Below are 23249 nucleotides of genomic sequence, written 5' to 3' on the forward strand. Positions count from 1 at the left end.
AGCAAGCCTGCTCCCGAACCCGTCCCCTAACTGGAACCCTTCCCCTTCCCCGAACCATCCCCTACTCCGAACCCGTCCACTCACACTAACCCATCCCCTAACCCTTACCCTAACTCGGATCCGAATCTGTACCTTCCACCGTAACCCTCATACTAACCCCCACACTAACAAACAAACACTACCCCGTAGCCGAAAACGTCCCCTCATCCCAACCCATGGTCGTCCCCGTTCCCTAACCCTACTCCGAACCCGTGCACGAACAAACAAACAAACAGTACCCTACACCTAACCCATTGTCGGACCCTAACCCGTCCCCTAAGCCGAGCCCCTCCACTAACAAACACTTACCCTCCCCGTAATCCGTCTGCGTACCCTAACGCTAACCCTAGTCCTTACCCTAACCACTAGACTTCATACTACCCCAGACCCGAACCCGCCCCCTAGCCCAAATCCCTGGTTGGACCCTCAACTGGCCACTGACCCGTCCCTCTTCCCTCGTCCTCAGCAGAACCCTCCACCTTACGCTAACCCAGACACGAACACTCATCTGTACCCTCACACGTACCCTGAAGCAAGCGTGCCCATTCCCCATTCCCGTACCCGTACCCTAACGAGGACTCGAAGCCTAACTCGTCGTCGTGCCCGGACCTGTTCCTGAACCCTAAACCCACCCAAAAGCCCTTCCCCTAACTAACTCGTACCGTACCCTCATCCTAATCTGTACACTAACCCGTCCCCGGACCTGGACCCTGATCCTTGAACTACTCCTAACCTGGACCCTAACACTGACCCGTTGTCGTACCCGGACCTGGACCCGAAACCATATCTCTTCCCCGACCGTACCCTCACCCTCACCCTCACACTGAGCCTTCTCCGTAACCTGGACCCTAACACTGACCCGTTGTCGTGCCCTGCCCTGCCCCCTCCAGGGTCCCCGTCCCCCGCCAGGTCCTCGGACCCTCCGCCTCTGCCCTGCCCCCTCCACGGTCCCCGTCCCCAATCCTAAGGCGTCCCCCGCCAGGTCCTCGGACCCTCCCCCTCTGCCGTGCCCTCACCTGGACCCGAAAGCGTCCCCGTCCCCTCCCCCTCCCCCTCGCCCACGCACTTACACTTACTTACCCGAAGCCTTACGGTAACCCGTCCAGGAATCCGAACACGCACGCTAACGACACGCCCCCGTCCTGGTTTTGCCAGGCTCGTGATACTACTTGCCACATCGCAAAGCAACCATCTCTCACCACTAGTCTCATAGCCATTTCGGCAGGTATTCGAAGGAGTAGAGTGTGTGTGTGTGTTTGGGTGCGTGCGTGTGAATGCATGAAAAGGAGACCGAGGAGTCCCTTCGTGGGATTCAGATGGACTCCATGGAAGTCTGGTGTCCAGGAGCCAAGGTCCCGCCGTACCAAACAACGGCTGCTTGGCTGCTTCAGTGTGTGAGTTGAGGCCTGTGGTTCTTAGACAAGGGCTAGTGGGCCTAGAGGCCCTCCCTCAGGTGGCTCTAATTAATATGCTTGAATTCTCCTGGAAGGAAGGAAGGAAGGAAGGAAGGAAGGAAGGAAGGAAGGGACTCCTGGGGAGCAGTGTGTCAGGGCAATGCTTCACTCCGACAGAGAATTCTGGGGTTCTCTCTCTTCCTTCCTCGACGACCAGAAACAGCCAACAGCCCTTTCTGTTTCTGTTTCTGTTTCCAACCAGATTCTGTGTGCAAAGTGCTCTGGGATCCAGCCTAGGACCTACCTGTCCATAGAGAGAGCTTCACGTCTGCACTGCTGCACAGGTAAGGGAAAGCGCCTCCTGTTGGCATGAGGATACAGTGTGGACATTCCTTTGCTTCTGTAGCTTCCGTTGAAAGTGCCCTCTGGTCAAACACCTGGAAGAGAACACGAGGCCCAAAGTGTGTGTGTGTGTGATTGCAATGTGTTCTTTGCATGTTCCGCAAAGGGCCGCCCCCCCCCCCCCCCCCCCGCCCAAACCTTCCGCTAACCCCTCCTCTCGTCCCATCCCGTACACTGACTAACTAACACGAAGCCGTCCCCTAACAAACAAACAAACACGTCCCCTAACCCGTTGTCATGCCCTGAGCTGTACCCTCCCCCCTACCCGAACCCGTAACCTAAAACGCAACGGAAGCCTAACCCATTGTCGGACCCTCAACTGGACCCTCCACCATACCCGCTCCCTTCCCCTAATCCGAATTCATACACTCACACTAGCACGTCCCCTAAAGCAAGCCTGCTCCCGAACCCGTCCCCTAACTGGAACCCTTCCCCTTCCCCGAACCATCCCCTACTCCGAACCCGTCCACTCACACTAACCCGTCCCCTAACCCTTACCCTAACTCGGATCCGAATCTGTACCTTCCACCGTAACCCTCATACTAACCCCCACACTAACAAACAAACACTACCCCGTAGCCGAAAACGTCCCCTCATCCCAACCCATGGTCGTCCCCGTTCCCTAACCCTACTCCGAACCCGTGCACGAACAAACAAACAAACAGTACCCTACACCTAACCCATTGTCGGACCCTAACCCGTCCCCTAAGCCGAGCCCCTCCACTAACAAACACTTACCCTCCCCGTAATCCGTCTGCGTACCCTAACGCTAACCCTAGTCCTTACCCTAACCACTAGACTTCATACTACCCCAGACCCGAACCCGCCCCCTAGCCCAAATCCCTGGTTGGACCCTCAACTGGCCACTGACCCGTCCCTCTTCCCTCGTCCTCAGCAGAACCCTCCACCTTACGCTAACCCAGACACGAACACTCATCTGTACCCTCACACGTACCCTGAAGCAAGCGTGCCCATTCCCCATTCCCGTACCCGTACCCTAACGAGGACTCGAAGCCTAACTCGTCGTCGTGCCCGGACCTGTTCCTGAACCCTAAACCCACCCAAAAGCCCTTCCCCTAACTAACTCGTACCGTACCCTCATCCTAATCTGTACACTAACCCGTCCCCGGACCTGGACCCTGATCCTTGAACTACTCCTAACCTGGACCCTAACACTGACCCGTTGTCGTACCCGGACCTGGACCCGAAACCATATCTCTTCCCCGACCGTACCCTCACCCTCACCCTCACACTGAGCCTTCTCCGTAACCTGGACCCTAACACTGACCCGTTGTCGTGCCCTGCCCTGCCCCCTCCAGGGTCCCCGTCCCCCGCCAGGTCCTCGGACCCTCCGCCTCTGCCCTGCCCCCTCCACGGTCCCCGTCCCCAATCCTAAGGCGTCCCCCGCCAGGTCCTCGGACCCTCCCCCTCTGCCGTGCCCTCACCTGGACCCGAAAGCGTCCCCGTCCCCTCCCCCTCCCCCTCGCCCACGCACTTACACTTACTTACCCGAAGCCTTACGGTAACCCGTCCAGGAATCCGAACACGCACGCTAACGACACGCCCCCGTCCTGGTTTTGCCAGGCTCGTGATACTACTTGCCACATCGCAAAGCAACCATCTCTCACCACTAGTCTCATAGCCATTTCGGCAGGTATTCGAAGGAGTAGAGTGTGTGTGTGTGTTTGGGTGCGTGCGTGTGAATGCATGAAAAGGAGACCGAGGAGTCCCTTCGTGGGATTCAGATGGACTCCATGGAAGTCTGGTGTCCAGGAGCCAAGGTCCCGCCGTACCAAACAACGGCTGCTTGGCTGCTTCAGTGTGTGAGTTGAGGCCTGTGGTTCTTAGACAAGGGCTAGTGGGCCTAGAGGCCCTCCCTCAGGTGGCTCTAATTAATATGCTTGAATTCTCCTGGAAGGAAGGAAGGAAGGAAGGAAGGAAGGAAGGAAGGAAGGGACTCCTGGGGAGCAGTGTGTCAGGGCAATGCTTCACTCCGACAGAGAATTCTGGGGTTCTCTCTCTTCCTTCCTCGACGACCAGAAACAGCCAACAGCCCTTTCTGTTTCTGTTTCTGTTTCCAACCAGATTCTGTGTGCAAAGTGCTCTGGGATCCAGCCTAGGACCTACCTGTCCATAGAGAGAGCTTCACGTCTGCACTGCTGCACAGGTAAGGGAAAGCGCCTCCTGTTGGCATGAGGATACAGTGTGGACATTCCTTTGCTTCTGTAGCTTCCGTTGAAAGTGCCCTCTGGTCAAACACCTGGAAGAGAACACGAGGCCCAAAGTGTGTGTGTGTGTGATTGCAATGTGTTCTTTGCATGTTCCGCAAAGGGCCGCCCCCCCCCCCCCCCCCCCCGCCCAAACCTTCCGCTAACCCCTCCTCTCGTCCCATCCCGTACACTGACTAACTAACACGAAGCCGTCCCCTAACAAACAAACAAACACGTCCCCTAACCCGTTGTCATGCCCTGAGCTGTACCCTCCCCCCTACCCGAACCCGTAACCTAAAACGCAACGGAAGCCTAACCCATTGTCGGACCCTCAACTGGACCCTCCACCATACCCGCTCCCTTCCCCTAATCCGAATTCATACACTCACACTAGCACGTCCCCTAAAGCAAGCCTGCTCCCGAACCCGTCCCCTAACTGGAACCCTTCCCCTTCCCCGAACCATCCCCTACTCCGAACCCGTCCACTCACACTAACCCATCCCCTAACCCTTACCCTAACTCGGATCCGAATCTGTACCTTCCACCGTAACCCTCATACTAACCCCCACACTAACAAACAAACACTACCCCGTAGCCGAAAACGTCCCCTCATCCCAACCCATGGTCGTCCCCGTTCCCTAACCCTACTCCGAACCCGTGCACGAACAAACAAACAAACAGTACCCTACACCTAACCCATTGTCGGACCCTAACCCGTCCCCTAAGCCGAGCCCCTCCACTAACAAACACTTACCCTCCCCGTAATCCGTCTGCGTACCCTAACGCTAACCCTAGTCCTTACCCTAACCACTAGACTTCATACTACCCCAGACCCGAACCCGCCCCCTAGCCCAAATCCCTGGTTGGACCCTCAACTGGCCACTGACCCGTCCCTCTTCCCTCGTCCTCAGCAGAACCCTCCACCTTACGCTAACCCAGACACGAACACTCATCTGTACCCTCACACGTACCCTGAAGCAAGCGTGCCCATTCCCCATTCCCGTACCCGTACCCTAACGAGGACTCGAAGCCTAACTCGTCGTCGTGCCCGGACCTGTTCCTGAACCCTAAACCCACCCAAAAGCCCTTCCCCTAACTAACTCGTACCGTACCCTCATCCTAATCTGTACACTAACCCGTCCCCGGACCTGGACCCTGATCCTTGAACTACTCCTAACCTGGACCCTAACACTGACCCGTTGTCGTACCCGGACCTGGACCCGAAACCATATCTCTTCCCCGACCGTACCCTCACCCTCACCCTCACACTGAGCCTTCTCCGTAACCTGGACCCTAACACTGACCCGTTGTCGTGCCCTGCCCTGCCCCCTCCAGGGTCCCCGTCCCCCGCCAGGTCCTCGGACCCTCCGCCTCTGCCCTGCCCCCTCCACGGTCCCCGTCCCCAATCCTAAGGCGTCCCCCGCCAGGTCCTCGGACCCTCCCCCTCTGCCGTGCCCTCACCTGGACCCGAAAGCGTCCCCGTCCCCTCCCCCTCCCCCTCGCCCACGCACTTACACTTACTTACCCGAAGCCTTACGGTAACCCGTCCAGGAATCCGAACACGCACGCTAACGACACGCCCCCGTCCTGGTTTTGCCAGGCTCGTGATACTACTTGCCACATCGCAAAGCAACCATCTCTCACCACTAGTCTCATAGCCATTTCGGCAGGTATTCGAAGGAGTAGAGTGTGTGTGTGTGTTTGGGTGCGTGCGTGTGAATGCATGAAAAGGAGACCGAGGAGTCCCTTCGTGGGATTCAGATGGACTCCATGGAAGTCTGGTGTCCAGGAGCCAAGGTCCCGCCGTACCAAACAACGGCTGCTTGGCTGCTTCAGTGTGTGAGTTGAGGCCTGTGGTTCTTAGACAAGGGCTAGTGGGCCTAGAGGCCCTCCCTCAGGTGGCTCTAATTAATATGCTTGAATTCTCCTGGAAGGAAGGAAGGAAGGAAGGAAGGAAGGAAGGAAGGAAGGGACTCCTGGGGAGCAGTGTGTCAGGGCAATGCTTCACTCCGACAGAGAATTCTGGGGTTCTCTCTCTTCCTTCCTCGACGACCAGAAACAGCCAACAGCCCTTTCTGTTTCTGTTTCTGTTTCCAACCAGATTCTGTGTGCAAAGTGCTCTGGGATCCAGCCTAGGACCTACCTGTCCATAGAGAGAGCTTCACGTCTGCACTGCTGCACAGGTAAGGGAAAGCGCCTCCTGTTGGCATGAGGATACAGTGTGGACATTCCTTTGCTTCTGTAGCTTCCGTTGAAAGTGCCCTCTGGTCAAACACCTGGAAGAGAACACGAGGCCCAAAGTGTGTGTGTGTGTGATTGCAATGTGTTCTTTGCATGTTCCGCAAAGGGCCGCCCCCCCCCCCCCCCCCCCGCCCAAACCTTCCGCTAACCCCTCCTCTCGTCCCATCCCGTACACTGACTAACTAACACGAAGCCGTCCCCTAACAAACAAACAAACACGTCCCCTAACCCGTTGTCATGCCCTGAGCTGTACCCTCCCCCCTACCCGAACCCGTAACCTAAAACGCAACGGAAGCCTAACCCATTGTCGGACCCTCAACTGGACCCTCCACCATACCCGCTCCCTTCCCCTAATCCGAATTCATACACTCACACTAGCACGTCCCCTAAAGCAAGCCTGCTCCCGAACCCGTCCCCTAACTGGAACCCTTCCCCTTCCCCGAACCATCCCCTACTCCGAACCCGTCCACTCACACTAACCCATCCCCTAACCCTTACCCTAACTCGGATCCGAATCTGTACCTTCCACCGTAACCCTCATACTAACCCCCACACTAACAAACAAACACTACCCCGTAGCCGAAAACGTCCCCTCATCCCAACCCATGGTCGTCCCCGTTCCCTAACCCTACTCCGAACCCGTGCACGAACAAACAAACAAACAGTACCCTACACCTAACCCATTGTCGGACCCTAACCCGTCCCCTAAGCCGAGCCCCTCCACTAACAAACACTTACCCTCCCCGTAATCCGTCTGCGTACCCTAACGCTAACCCTAGTCCTTACCCTAACCACTAGACTTCATACTACCCCAGACCCGAACCCGCCCCCTAGCCCAAATCCCTGGTTGGACCCTCAACTGGCCACTGACCCGTCCCTCTTCCCTCGTCCTCAGCAGAACCCTCCACCTTACGCTAACCCAGACACGAACACTCATCTGTACCCTCACACGTACCCTGAAGCAAGCGTGCCCATTCCCCATTCCCGTACCCGTACCCTAACGAGGACTCGAAGCCTAACTCGTCGTCGTGCCCGGACCTGTTCCTGAACCCTAAACCCACCCAAAAGCCCTTCCCCTAACTAACTCGTACCGTACCCTCATCCTAATCTGTACACTAACCCGTCCCCGGACCTGGACCCTGATCCTTGAACTACTCCTAACCTGGACCCTAACACTGACCCGTTGTCGTACCCGGACCTGGACCCGAAACCATATCTCTTCCCCGACCGTACCCTCACCCTCACCCTCACACTGAGCCTTCTCCGTAACCTGGACCCTAACACTGACCCGTTGTCGTGCCCTGCCCTGCCCCCTCCAGGGTCCCCGTCCCCCGCCAGGTCCTCGGACCCTCCGCCTCTGCCCTGCCCCCTCCACGGTCCCCGTCCCCAATCCTAAGGCGTCCCCCGCCAGGTCCTCGGACCCTCCCCCTCTGCCGTGCCCTCACCTGGACCCGAAAGCGTCCCCGTCCCCTCCCCCTCCCCCTCGCCCACGCACTTACACTTACTTACCCGAAGCCTTACGGTAACCCGTCCAGGAATCCGAACACGCACGCTAACGACACGCCCCCGTCCTGGTTTTGCCAGGCTCGTGATACTACTTGCCACATCGCAAAGCAACCATCTCTCACCACTAGTCTCATAGCCATTTCGGCAGGTATTCGAAGGAGTAGAGTGTGTGTGTGTGTTTGGGTGCGTGCGTGTGAATGCATGAAAAGGAGACCGAGGAGTCCCTTCGTGGGATTCAGATGGACTCCATGGAAGTCTGGTGTCCAGGAGCCAAGGTCCCGCCGTACCAAACAACGGCTGCTTGGCTGCTTCAGTGTGTGAGTTGAGGCCTGTGGTTCTTAGACAAGGGCTAGTGGGCCTAGAGGCCCTCCCTCAGGTGGCTCTAATTAATATGCTTGAATTCTCCTGGAAGGAAGGAAGGAAGGAAGGAAGGAAGGAAGGAAGGAAGGGACTCCTGGGGAGCAGTGTGTCAGGGCAATGCTTCACTCCGACAGAGAATTCTGGGGTTCTCTCTCTTCCTTCCTCGACGACCAGAAACAGCCAACAGCCCTTTCTGTTTCTGTTTCTGTTTCCAACCAGATTCTGTGTGCAAAGTGCTCTGGGATCCAGCCTAGGACCTACCTGTCCATAGAGAGAGCTTCACGTCTGCACTGCTGCACAGGTAAGGGAAAGCGCCTCCTGTTGGCATGAGGATACAGTGTGGACATTCCTTTGCTTCTGTAGCTTCCGTTGAAAGTGCCCTCTGGTCAAACACCTGGAAGAGAACACGAGGCCCAAAGTGTGTGTGTGTGTGATTGCAATGTGTTCTTTGCATGTTCCGCAAAGGGCCGCCCCCCCCCCCCCCCCCCCGCCCAAACCTTCCGCTAACCCCTCCTCTCGTCCCATCCCGTACACTGACTAACTAACACGAAGCCGTCCCCTAACAAACAAACAAACACGTCCCCTAACCCGTTGTCATGCCCTGAGCTGTACCCTCCCCCCTACCCGAACCCGTAACCTAAAACGCAACGGAAGCCTAACCCATTGTCGGACCCTCAACTGGACCCTCCACCATACCCGCTCCCTTCCCCTAATCCGAATTCATACACTCACACTAGCACGTCCCCTAAAGCAAGCCTGCTCCCGAACCCGTCCCCTAACTGGAACCCTTCCCCTTCCCCGAACCATCCCCTACTCCGAACCCGTCCACTCACACTAACCCGTCCCCTAACCCTTACCCTAACTCGGATCCGAATCTGTACCTTCCACCGTAACCCTCATACTAACCCCCACACTAACAAACAAACACTACCCCGTAGCCGAAAACGTCCCCTCATCCCAACCCATGGTCGTCCCCGTTCCCTAACCCTACTCCGAACCCGTGCACGAACAAACAAACAAACAGTACCCTACACCTAACCCATTGTCGGACCCTAACCCGTCCCCTAAGCCGAGCCCCTCCACTAACAAACACTTACCCTCCCCGTAATCCGTCTGCGTACCCTAACGCTAACCCTAGTCCTTACCCTAACCACTAGACTTCATACTACCCCAGACCCGAACCCGCCCCCTAGCCCAAATCCCTGGTTGGACCCTCAACTGGCCACTGACCCGTCCCTCTTCCCTCGTCCTCAGCAGAACCCTCCACCTTACGCTAACCCAGACACGAACACTCATCTGTACCCTCACACGTACCCTGAAGCAAGCGTGCCCATTCCCCATTCCCGTACCCGTACCCTAACGAGGACTCGAAGCCTAACTCGTCGTCGTGCCCGGACCTGTTCCTGAACCCTAAACCCACCCAAAAGCCCTTCCCCTAACTAACTCGTACCGTACCCTCATCCTAATCTGTACACTAACCCGTCCCCGGACCTGGACCCTGATCCTTGAACTACTCCTAACCTGGACCCTAACACTGACCCGTTGTCGTGCCCTGCCCTGCCCCCTCCAGGGTCCCCGTCCCCCGCCAGGTCCTCGGACCCTCCGCCTCTGCCCTGCCCCCTCCACGGTCCCCGTCCCCAATCCTAAGGCGTCCCCCGCCAGGTCCTCGGACCCTCCCCCTCTGCCGTGCCCTCACCTGGACCCGAAAGCGTCCCCGTCCCCTCCCCCTCCCCCTCGCCCACGCACTTACACTTACTTACCCGAAGCCTTACGGTAACCCGTCCAGGAATCCGAACACGCACGCTAACGACACGCCCCCGTCCTGGTTTTGCCAGGCTCGTGATACTACTTGCCACATCGCAAAGCAACCATCTCTCACCACTAGTCTCATAGCCATTTCGGCAGGTATTCGAAGGAGTAGAGTGTGTGTGTGTGTTTGGGTGCGTGCGTGTGAATGCATGAAAAGGAGACCGAGGAGTCCCTTCGTGGGATTCAGATGGACTCCATGGAAGTCTGGTGTCCAGGAGCCAAGGTCCCGCCGTACCAAACAACGGCTGCTTGGCTGCTTCAGTGTGTGAGTTGAGGCCTGTGGTTCTTAGACAAGGGCTAGTGGGCCTAGAGGCCCTCCCTCAGGTGGCTCTAATTAATATGCTTGAATTCTCCTGGAAGGAAGGAAGGAAGGAAGGAAGGAAGGAAGGAAGGAAGGGACTCCTGGGGAGCAGTGTGTCAGGGCAATGCTTCACTCCGACAGAGAATTCTGGGGTTCTCTCTCTTCCTTCCTCGACGACCAGAAACAGCCAACAGCCCTTTCTGTTTCTGTTTCTGTTTCCAACCAGATTCTGTGTGCAAAGTGCTCTGGGATCCAGCCTAGGACCTACCTGTCCATAGAGAGAGCTTCACGTCTGCACTGCTGCACAGGTAAGGGAAAGCGCCTCCTGTTGGCATGAGGATACAGTGTGGACATTCCTTTGCTTCTGTAGCTTCCGTTGAAAGTGCCCTCTGGTCAAACACCTGGAAGAGAACACGAGGCCCAAAGTGTGTGTGTGTGTGATTGCAATGTGTTCTTTGCATGTTCCGCAAAGGGCCGCCCCCCCCCCCCCCCCCCCGCCCAAACCTTCCGCTAACCCCTCCTCTCGTCCCATCCCGTACACTGACTAACTAACACGAAGCCGTCCCCTAACAAACAAACAAACACGTCCCCTAACCCGTTGTCATGCCCTGAGCTGTACCCTCCCCCCTACCCGAACCCGTAACCTAAAACGCAACGGAAGCCTAACCCATTGTCGGACCCTCAACTGGACCCTCCACCATACCCGCTCCCTTCCCCTAATCCGAATTCATACACTCACACTAGCACGTCCCCTAAAGCAAGCCTGCTCCCGAACCCGTCCCCTAACTGGAACCCTTCCCCTTCCCCGAACCATCCCCTACTCCGAACCCGTCCACTCACACTAACCCATCCCCTAACCCTTACCCTAACTCGGATCCGAATCTGTACCTTCCACCGTAACCCTCATACTAACCCCCACACTAACAAACAAACACTACCCCGTAGCCGAAAACGTCCCCTCATCCCAACCCATGGTCGTCCCCGTTCCCTAACCCTACTCCGAACCCGTGCACGAACAAACAAACAAACAGTACCCTACACCTAACCCATTGTCGGACCCTAACCTGTCCCCTAAGCCGAGCCCCTCCACTAACAAACACTTACCCTCCCCGTAATCCGTCTGCGTACCCTAACGCTAACCCTAGTCCTTACCCTAACCACTAGACTTCATACTACCCCAGACCCGAACCCGCCCCCTAGCCCAAATCCCTGGTTGGACCCTCAACTGGCCACTGACCCGTCCCTCTTCCCTCGTCCTCAGCAGAACCCTCCACCTTACGCTAACCCAGACACGAACACTCATCTGTACCCTCACACGTACCCTGAAGCAAGCGTGCCCATTCCCCATTCCCGTACCCGTACCCTAACGAGGACTCGAAGCCTAACTCGTCGTCGTGCCCGGACCTGTTCCTGAACCCTAAACCCACCCAAAAGCCCTTCCCCTAACTAACTCGTACCGTACCCTCATCCTAATCTGTACACTAACCCGTCCCCGGACCTGGACCCTGATCCTTGAACTACTCCTAACCTGGACCCTAACACTGACCCGTTGTCGTACCCGGACCTGGACCCGAAACCATATCTCTTCCCCGACCGTACCCTCACCCTCACCCTCACACTGAGCCTTCTCCGTAACCTGGACCCTAACACTGACCCGTTGTCGTGCCCTGCCCTGCCCCCTCCAGGGTCCCCGTCCCCCGCCAGGTCCTCGGACCCTCCGCCTCTGCCCTGCCCCCTCCACGGTCCCCGTCCCCAATCCTAAGGCGTCCCCCGCCAGGTCCTCGGACCCTCCCCCTCTGCCGTGCCCTCACCTGGACCCGAAAGCGTCCCCGTCCCCTCCCCCTCCCCCTCGCCCACGCACTTACACTTACTTACCCGAAGCCTTACGGTAACCCGTCCAGGAATCCGAACACGCACGCTAACGACACGCCCCCGTCCTGGTTTTGCCAGGCTCGTGATACTACTTGCCACATCGCAAAGCAACCATCTCTCACCACTAGTCTCATAGCCATTTCGGCAGGTATTCGAAGGAGTAGAGTGTGTGTGTGTGTTTGGGTGCGTGCGTGTGAATGCATGAAAAGGAGACCGAGGAGTCCCTTCGTGGGATTCAGATGGACTCCATGGAAGTCTGGTGTCCAGGAGCCAAGGTCCCGCCGTACCAAACAACGGCTGCTTGGCTGCTTCAGTGTGTGAGTTGAGGCCTGTGGTTCTTAGACAAGGGCTAGTGGGCCTAGAGGCCCTCCCTCAGGTGGCTCTAATTAATATGCTTGAATTCTCCTGGAAGGAAGGAAGGAAGGAAGGAAGGAAGGAAGGGACTCCTGGGGAGCAGTGTGTCAGGGCAATGCTTCACTCCGACAGAGAATTCTGGGGTTCTCTCTCTTCCTTCCTCGACGACCAGAAACAGCCAACAGCCCTTTCTGTTTCTGTTTCTGTTTCCAACCAGATTCTGTGTGCAAAGTGCTCTGGGATCCAGCCTAGGACCTACCTGTCCATAGAGAGAGCTTCACGTCTGCACTGCTGCACAGGTAAGGGAAAGCGCCTCCTGTTGGCATGAGGATACAGTGTGGACATTCCTTTGCTTCTGTAGCTTCCGTTGAAAGTGCCCTCTGGTCAAACACCTGGAAGAGAACACGAGGCCCAAAGTGTGTGTGTGTGTGATTGCAATGTGTTCTTTGCATGTTCCGCAAAGGGCCGCCCCCCCCCCCCCCCCCCCGCCCAAACCTTCCGCTAACCCCTCCTCTCGTCCCATCCCGTACACTGACTAACTAACACGAAGCCGTCCCCTAACAAACAAACAAACACGTCCCCTAACCCGTTGTCATGCCCTGAGCTGTACCCTCCCCCCTACCCGAACCCGTAACCTAAAACGCAACGGAAGCCTAACCCATTGTCGGACCCTCAACTGGACCCTCCACCATACCCGCTCCCTTCCCCTAATCCGAATTCATACACTCACACTAGCACGTCCCCTAAAGCAAGCCTGCTCCCGAACCCGTCCCCTAACTGGAACCCTTCCCCTTCCCCGAACCATCCCCTACTCCGAACCCGTCCACTCACACTAACCCATCCCCTAACCCTTACCCTAACTCGGATCCGAATCTGTACCTTCCACCGTAACCCTCATACTAACCCCCACACTAACAAACAAACACTACCCCGTAGCCGAAAACGTCCCCTCATCCCAACCCATGGTCGTCCCCGTTCCCTAACCCTACTCCGAACCCGTGCACGAACAAACAAACAAACAGTACCCTACACCTAACCCATTGTCGGACCCTAACCCGTCCCCTAAGCCGAGCCCCTCCACTAACAAACACTTACCCTCCCCGTAATCCGTCTGCGTACCCTAACGCTAACCCTAGTCCTTACCCTAACCACTAGACTTCATACTACCCCAGACCCGAACCCGCCCCCTAGCCCAAATCCCTGGTTGGACCCTCAACTGGCCACTGACCCGTCCCTCTTCCCTCGTCCTCAGCAGAACCCTCCACCTTACGCTAACCCAGACACGAACACTCATCTGTACCCTCACACGTACCCTGAAGCAAGCGTGCCCATTCCCCATTCCCGTACCCGTACCCTAACGAGGACTCGAAGCCTAACTCGTCGTCGTGCCCGGACCTGTTCCTGAACCCTAAACCCACCCAAAAGCCCTTCCCCTAACTAACTCGTACCGTACCCTCATCCTAATCTGTACACTAACCCGTCCCCGGACCTGGACCCTGATCCTTGAACTACTCCTAACCTGGACCCTAACACTGACCCGTTGTCGTACCCGGACCTGGACCCGAAACCATATCTCTTCCCCGACCGTACCCTCACCCTCACCCTCACACTGAGCCTTCTCCGTAACCTGGACCCTAACACTGACCCGTTGTCGTGCCCTGCCCTGCCCCCTCCAGGGTCCCCGTCCCCCGCCAGGTCCTCGGACCCTCCGCCTCTGCCCTGCCCCCTCCACGGTCCCCGTCCCCAATCCTAAGGCGTCCCCCGCCAGGTCCTCGGACCCTCCCCCTCTGCCGTGCCCTCACCTGGACCCGAAAGCGTCCCCGTCCCCTCCCCCTCCCCCTCGCCCACGCACTTACACTTACTTACCCGAAGCCTTACGGTAACCCGTCCAGGAATCCGAACACGCACGCTAACGACACGCCCCCGTCCTGGTTTTGCCAGGCTCGTGATACTACTTGCCACATCGCAAAGCAACCATCTCTCACCACTAGTCTCATAGCCATTTCGGCAGGTATTCGAAGGAGTAGAGTGTGTGTGTGTGTTTGGGTGCGTGCGTGTGAATGCATGAAAAGGAGACCGAGGAGTCCCTTCGTGGGATTCAGATGGACTCCATGGAAGTCTGGTGTCCAGGAGCCAAGGTCCCGCCGTACCAAACAACGGCTGCTTGGCTGCTTCAGTGTGTGAGTTGAGGCCTGTGGTTCTTAGACAAGGGCTAGTGGGCCTAGAGGCCCTCCCTCAGGTGGCTCTAATTAATATGCTTGAATTCTCCTGGAAGGAAGGAAGGAAGGAAGGAAGGAAGGAAGGAAGGAAGGGACTCCTGGGGAGCAGTGTGTCAGGGCAATGCTTCACTCCGACAGAGAATTCTGGGGTTCTCTCTCTTCCTTCCTCGACGACCAGAAACAGCCAACAGCCCTTTCTGTTTCTGTTTCTGTTTCCAACCAGATTCTGTGTGCAAAGTGCTCTGGGATCCAGCCTAGGACCTACCTGTCCATAGAGAGAGCTTCACGTCTGCACTGCTGCACAGGTAAGGGAAAGCGCCTCCTGTTGGCATGAGGATACAGTGTGGACATTCCTTTGCTTCTGTAGCTTCCGTTGAAAGTGCCCTCTGGTCAAACACCTGGAAGAGAACACGAGGCCCAAAGTGTGTGTGTGTGTGATTGCAATGTGTTCTTTGCATGTTCCGCAAAGGGCCGCCCCCCCCCCCCCCCCCCCGCCCAAACCTTCCGCTAACCCCTCCTCTCGTCCCATCCCGTACACTGACTAACTAACACGAAGCCGTCCCCTAACAAACAAACAAACACGTCCCCTAACCCGTTGTCATGCCCTGAGCTGTACCCTCCCCCCTACCCGAACCCGTAACCTAAAACGCAACGGAAGCCTAACCCATTGTCGGACCCTCAACTGGACCCTCCACCATACCCGCTCCCTTCCCCTAATCCGAATTCATACACTCACACTAGCACGTCCCCTAAAGCAAGCCTGCTCCCGAACCCGTCCCCTAACTGGAACCCTTCCCCTTCCCCGAACCATCCCCTACTCCGAACCCGTCCACTCACACTAACCCATCCCCTAACCCTTACCCTAACTCGGATCCGAATCTGTACCTTCCACCGTAACCCTCATACTAACCCCCACACTAACAAACAAACACTACCCCGTAGCCGAAAACGTCCCCTCATCCCAACCCATGGTCGTCCCCGTTCCCTAACCCTACTCCGAACCCGTGCACGAACAAACAAACAAACAGTACCCTACACCTAACCCATTGTCGGACCCTAACCCGTCCCCTAAGCCGAGCCCCTCCACTAACAAACACTTACCCTCCCCGTAATCCGTCTGCGTACCCTAACGCTAACCCTAGTCCTTACCCTAACCACTAGACTTCATACTACCCCAGACCCGAACCCGCCCCCTAGCCCAAATCCCTGGTTGGACCCTCAACTGGCCACTGACCCGTCCCTCTTCCCTCGTCCTCAGCAGAACCCTCCACCTTACGCTAACCCAGACACGAACACTCATCTGTACCCTCACACGTACCCTGAAGCAAGCGTGCCCATTCCCCATTCCCGTACCCGTACCCTAACGAGGACTCGAAGCCTAACTCGTCGTCGTGCCCGGACCTGTTCCTGAACCCTAAACCCACCCAAAAGCCCTTCCCCTAACTAACTCGTACCGTACCCTCATCCTAATCTGTACACTAACCCGTCCCCGGACCTGGACCCTGATCCTTGAACTACTCCTAACCTGGACCCTAACACTGACCCGTTGTCGTACCCGGACCTGGACCCGAAACCATATCTCTTCCCCGACCGTACCCTCACCCTCACCCTCACACTGAGCCTTCTCCGTAACCTGGACCCTAACACTGACCCGTTGTCGTGCCCTGCCCTGCCCCCTCCAGGGTCCCCGTCCCCAATCCTAAGGCGTCCCCCGCCAGGTCCTCGGACCCTCCCCCTCTGCCGTGCCCTCACCTGGACCCGAAAGCGTCCCCGTCCCCTCCCCCTCCCCCTCGCCCACGCACTTACACTTACTTACCCGAAGCCTTACGGTAACCCGTCCAGGAATCCGAACACGCACGCTAACGACACGCCCCCGTCCTGGTTTTGCCAGGCTCGTGATACTACTTGCCACATCGCAAAGCAACCATCTCTCACCACTAGTCTCATAGCCATTTCGGCAGGTATTCGAAGGAGTAGAGTGTGTGTGTGTGTTTGGGTGCGTGCGTGTGAATGCATGAAAAGGAGACCGAGGAGTCCCTTCGTGGGATTCAGATGGACTCCATGGAAGTCTGGTGTCCAGGAGCCAAGGTCCCGCCGTACCAAACAACGGCTGCTTGGCTGCTTCAGTGTGTGAGTTGAGGCCTGTGGTTCTTAGACAAGGGCTAGTGGGCCTAGAGGCCCTCCCTCAGGTGGCTCTAATTAATATGCTTGAATTCTCCTGGAAGGAAGGAAGGAAGGAAGGAAGGAAGGAAGGAAGGAAGGGACTCCTGGGGAGCAGTGTGTCAGGGCAATGCTTCACTCCGACAGAGAATTCTGGGGTTCTCTCTCTTCCTTCCTCGACGACCAGAAACAGCCAACAGCCCTTTCTGTTTCTGTTTCTGTTTCCAACCAGATTCTGTGTGCAAAGTGCTCTGGGATCCAGCCTAGGACCTACCTGTCCATAGAGAGAGCTTCACGTCTGCACTGCTGCACAGGTAAGGGAAAGCGCCTCCTGTTGGCATGAGGATACAGTGTGGACATTCCTTTGCTTCTGTAGCTTCCGTTGAAAGTGCCCTCTGGTCAAACACCTGGAAGAGAACACGAGGCCCAAAGTGTGTGTGTGTGTGATTGCAATGTGTTCTTTGCATGTTCCGCAAAGGGCCGCCCCCCCCCCCCCCCCCCCCGCCCAAACCTTCCGCTAACCCCTCCTCTCGTCCCATCCCGTACACTGACTAACTAACACGAAGCCGTCCCCTAACAAACAAACAAACACGTCCCCTAACCCGTTGTCATGCCCTGAGCTGTACCCTCCCCCCTACCCGAACCCGTAACCTAAAACGCAACGGAAGCCTAACCCATTGTCGGACCCTCAACTGGACCCTCCACCATACCCGCTCCCTTCCCCTAATCCGAATTCATACACTCACACTAGCACGTCCCCTAAAGCAAGCCTGCTCCCGAACCCGTCCCCTAACTGGAACCCTTCCCCTTCCCCGAACCATCCCCTACTCCGAACCCGTCCACTCACACTAACCCATCCCCTAACCCTTACCCTAACTCGGATCCGAATCTGTACCTTCCACCGTAACCCTCATACTAACCCCCACACTAACAAACAAACACTACCCCGTAGCCGAAAACGTCCCCTCATCCCAACCCATGGTCGTCCCCGTTCCCTAACCCTACTCCGAACCCGTGCACGAACAAACAAACAAACAGTACCCTACACCTAACCCATTGTCGGACCCTAACCCGTCCCCTAAGCCGAGCCCCTCCACTAACAAACACTTACCCTCCCCGTAATCCGTCTGCGTACCCTAACGCTAACCCTAGTCCTTACCCTAACCACTAGACTTCATACTACCCCAGACCCGAACCCGCCCCCTAGCCCAAATCCCTGGTTGGACCCTCAACTGGCCACTGACCCGTCCCTCTTCCCTCGTCCTCAGCAGAACCCTCCACCTTACGCTAACCCAGACACGAACACTCATCTGTACCCTCACACGTACCCTGAAGCAAGCGTGCCCATTCCCCATTCCCGTACCCGTACCCTAACGAGGACTCGAAGCCTAACTCGTCGTCGTGCCCGGACCTGTTCCTGAACCCTAAACCCACCCAAAAGCCCTTCCCCTAACTAACTCGTACCGTACCCTCATCCTAATCTGTACACTAACCCGTCCCCGGACCTGGACCCTGATCCTTGAACTACTCCTAACCTGGACCCTAACACTGACCCGTTGTCGTACCCGGACCTGGACCCGAAACCATATCTCTTCCCCGACCGTACCCTCACCCTCACCCTCACACTGAGCCTTCTCCGTAACCTGGACCCTAACACTGACCCGTTGTCGTGCCCTGCCCTGCCCCCTCCAGGGTCCCCGTCCCCCGCCAGGTCCTCGGACCCTCCGCCTCTGCCCTGCCCCCTCCACGGTCCCCGTCCCCAATCCTAAGGCGTCCCCCGCCAGGTCCTCGGACCCTCCCCCTCTGCCGTGCCCTCACCTGGACCCGAAAGCGTCCCCGTCCCCTCCCCCTCCCCCTCGCCCACGCACTTACACTTACTTACCCGAAGCCTTACGGTAACCCGTCCAGGAATCCGAACACGCACGCTAACGACACGCCCCCGTCCTGGTTTTGCCAGGCTCGTGATACTACTTGCCACATCGCAAAGCAACCATCTCTCACCACTAGTCTCATAGCCATTTCGGCAGGTATTCGAAGGAGTAGAGTGTGTGTGTGTGTTTGGGTGCGTGCGTGTGAATGCATGAAAAGGAGACCGAGGAGTCCCTTCGTGGGATTCAGATGGACTCCATGGAAGTCTGGTGTCCAGGAGCCAAGGTCCCGCCGTACCAAACAACGGCTGCTTGGCTGCTTCAGTGTGTGAGTTGAGGCCTGTGGTTCTTAGACAAGGGCTAGTGGGCCTAGAGGCCCTCCCTCAGGTGGCTCTAATTAATATGCTTGAATTCTCCTGGAAGGAAGGAAGGAAGGAAGGAAGGAAGGAAGGAAGGAAGGGACTCCTGGGGAGCAGTGTGTCAGGGCAATGCTTCACTCCGACAGAGAATTCTGGGGTTCTCTCTCTTCCTTCCTCGACGACCAGAAACAGCCAACAGCCCTTTCTGTTTCTGTTTCTGTTTCCAACCAGATTCTGTGTGCAAAGTGCTCTGGGATCCAGCCTAGGACCTACCTGTCCATAGAGAGAGCTTCACGTCTGCACTGCTGCACAGGTAAGGGAAAGCGCCTCCTGTTGGCATGAGGATACAGTGTGGACATTCCTTTGCTTCTGTAGCTTCCGTTGAAAGTGCCCTCTGGTCAAACACCTGGAAGAGAACACGAGGCCCAAAGTGTGTGTGTGTGTGATTGCAATGTGTTCTTTGCATGTTCCGCAAAGGGCCGCCCCCCCCCCCCCCCCCCCGCCCAAACCTTCCGCTAACCCCTCCTCTCGTCCCATCCCGTACACTGACTAACTAACACGAAGCCGTCCCCTAACAAACAAACAAACACGTCCCCTAACCCGTTGTCATGCCCTGAGCTGTACCCTCCCCCCTACCCGAACCCGTAACCTAAAACGCAACGGAAGCCTAACCCATTGTCGGACCCTCAACTGGACCCTCCACCATACCCGCTCCCTTCCCCTAATCCGAATTCATACACTCACACTAGCACGTCCCCTAAAGCAAGCCTGCTCCCGAACCCGTCCCCTAACTGGAACCCTTCCCCTTCCCCGAACCATCCCCTACTCCGAACCCGTCCACTCACACTAACCCATCCCCTAACCCTTACCCTAACTCGGATCCGAATCTGTACCTTCCACCGTAACCCTCATACTAACCCCCACACTAACAAACAAACACTACCCCGTAGCCGAAAACGTCCCCTCATCCCAACCCATGGTCGTCCCCGTTCCCTAACCCTACTCCGAACCCGTGCACGAACAAACAAACAAACAGTACCCTACACCTAACCCATTGTCGGACCCTAACCCGTCCCCTAAGCCGAGCCCCTCCACTAACAAACACTTACCCTCCCCGTAATCCGTCTGCGTACCCTAACGCTAACCCTAGTCCTTACCCTAACCACTAGACTTCATACTACCCCAGACCCGAACCCGCCCCCTAGCCCAAATCCCTGGTTGGACCCTCAACTGGCCACTGACCCGTCCCTCTTCCCTCGTCCTCAGCAGAACCCTCCACCTTACGCTAACCCAGACACGAACACTCATCTGTACCCTCACACGTACCCTGAAGCAAGCGTGCCCATTCCCCATTCCCGTACCCGTACCCTAACGAGGACTCGAAGCCTAACTCGTCGTCGTGCCCGGACCTGTTCCTGAACCCTAAACCCACCCAAAAGCCCTTCCCCTAACTAACTCGTACCGTACCCTCATCCTAATCTGTACACTAACCCGTCCCCGGACCTGGACCCTGATCCTTGAACTACTCCTAACCTGGACCCTAACACTGACCCGTTGTCGTACCCGGACCTGGACCCGAAACCATATCTCTTCCCCGACCGTACCCTCACCCTCACCCTCACACTGAGCCTTCTCCGTAACCTGGACCCTAACACTGACCCGTTGTCGTGCCCTGCCCTGCCCCCTCCAGGGTCCCCGTCCCCCGCCAGGTCCTCGGACCCTCCGCCTCTGCCCTGCCCCCTCCACGGTCCCCGTCCCCAATCCTAAGGCGTCCCCCGCCAGGTCCTCGGACCCTCCCCCTCTGCCGTGCCCTCACCTGGACCCGAAAGCGTCCCCGTCCCCTCCCCCTCCCCCTCGCCCACGCACTTACACTTACTTACCCGAAGCCTTACGGTAACCCGTCCAGGAATCCGAACACGCACGCTAACGACACGCCCCCGTCCTGGTTTTGCCAGGCTCGTGATACTACTTGCCACATCGCAAAGCAACCATCTCTCACCACTAGTCTCATAGCCATTTCGGCAGGTATTCGAAGGAGTAGAGTGTGTGTGTGTGTTTGGGTGCGTGCGTGTGAATGCATGAAAAGGAGACCGAGGAGTCCCTTCGTGGGATTCAGATGGACTCCATGGAAGTCTGGTGTCCAGGAGCCAAGGTCCCGCCGTACCAAACAACGGCTGCTTGGCTGCTTCAGTGTGTGAGTTGAGGCCTGTGGTTCTTAGACAAGGGCTAGTGGGCCTAGAGGCCCTCCCTCAGGTGGCTCTAATTAATATGCTTGAATTCTCCTGGAAGGAAGGAAGGAAGGAAGGAAGGAAGGAAGGAAGGAAGGGACTCCTGGGGAGCAGTGTGTCAGGGCAATGCTTCACTCCGACAGAGAATTCTGGGGTTCTCTCTCTTCCTTCCTCGACGACCAGAAACAGCCAACAGCCCTTTCTGTTTCTGTTTCTGTTTCCAACCAGATTCTGTGTGCAAAGTGCTCTGGGATCCAGCCTAGGACCTACCTGTCCATAGAGAGAGCTTCACGTCTGCACTGCTGCACAGGTAAGGGAAAGCGCCTCCTGTTGGCATGAGGATACAGTGTGGACATTCCTTTGCTTCTGTAGCTTCCGGTTGAAAGTGCCCTCTGGTCAAACACCTGGAAGAGAACACGAGGCCCAAAGTGTGTGTGTGTGTGATTGCAATGTGTTCTTTGCATGTTCCGCAAAGGGCCGCCCCCCCCCCCCCCCCCCCGCCCAAACCTTCCGCTAACCCCTCCTCTCGTCCCATCCCGTACACTGACTAACTAACACGAAGCCGTCCCCTAACAAACAAACAAACACGTCCCCTAACCCGTTGTCATGCCCTGAGCTGTACCCTCCCCCCTACCCGAACCCGTAACCTAAAACGCAACGGAAGCCTAACCCATTGTCGGACCCTCAACTGGACCCTCCACCATACCCGCTCCCTTCCCCTAATCCGAATTCATACACTCACACTAGCACGTCCCCTAAAGCAAGCCTGCTCCCGAACCCGTCCCCTAACTGGAACCCTTCCCCTTCCCCGAACCATCCCCTACTCCGAACCCGTCCACTCACACTAACCCATCCCCTAACCCTTACCCTAACTCGGATCCGAATCTGTACCTTCCACCGTAACCCTCATACTAACCCCCACACTAACAAACAAACACTACCCCGTAGCCGAAAACGTCCCCTCATCCCAACCCATGGTCGTCCCCGTTCCCTAACCCTACTCCGAACCCGTGCACGAACAAACAAACAAACAGTACCCTACACCTAACCCATTGTCGGACCCTAACCCGTCCCCTAAGCCGAGCCCCTCCACTAACAAACACTTACCCTCCCCGTAATCCGTCTGCGTACCCTAACGCTAACCCTAGTCCTTACCCTAACCACTAGACTTCATACTACCCCAGACCCGAACCCGCCCCCTAGCCCAAATCCCTGGTTGGACCCTCAACTGGCCACTGACCCGTCCCTCTTCCCTCGTCCTCAGCAGAACCCTCCACCTTACGCTAACCCAGACACGAACACTCATCTGTACCCTCACACGTACCCTGAAGCAAGCGTGCCCATTCCCCATTCCCGTACCCGTACCCTAACGAGGACTCGAAGCCTAACTCGTCGTCGTGCCCGGACCTGTTCCTGAACCCTAAACCCACCCAAAAGCCCTTCCCCTAACTAACTCGTACCGTACCCTCATCCTAATCTGTACACTAACCCGTCCCCGGACCTGGACCCTGATCCTTGAACTACTCCTAACCTGGACCCTAACACTGACCCGTTGTCGTACCCGGACCTGGACCCGAAACCATATCTCTTCCCCGACCGTACCCTCACCCTCACCCTCACACTGAGCCTTCTCCGTAACCTGGACCCTAACACTGACCCGTTGTCGTGCCCTGCCCTGCCCCCTCCAGGGTCCCCGTCCCCCGCCAGGTCCTCGGACCCTCCGCCTCTGCCCTGCCCCCTCCACGGTCCCCGTCCCCAATCCTAAGGCGTCCCCCGCCAGGTCCTCGGACCCTCCCCCTCTGCCGTGCCCTCACCTGGACCCGAAAGCGTCCCCGTCCCCTCCCCCTCCCCCTCGCCCACGCACTTACACTTACTTACCCGAAGCCTTACGGTAACCCGTCCAGGAATCCGAACACGCACGCTAACG

The sequence above is a fragment of the Delphinus delphis genome, unplaced genomic scaffold (genome assembly GCF_949987515.2).
Source record: "Delphinus delphis unplaced genomic scaffold, mDelDel1.2 scaffold_46, whole genome shotgun sequence".
NCBI lineage: Eukaryota > Metazoa > Chordata > Mammalia > Artiodactyla > Delphinidae > Delphinus > Delphinus delphis.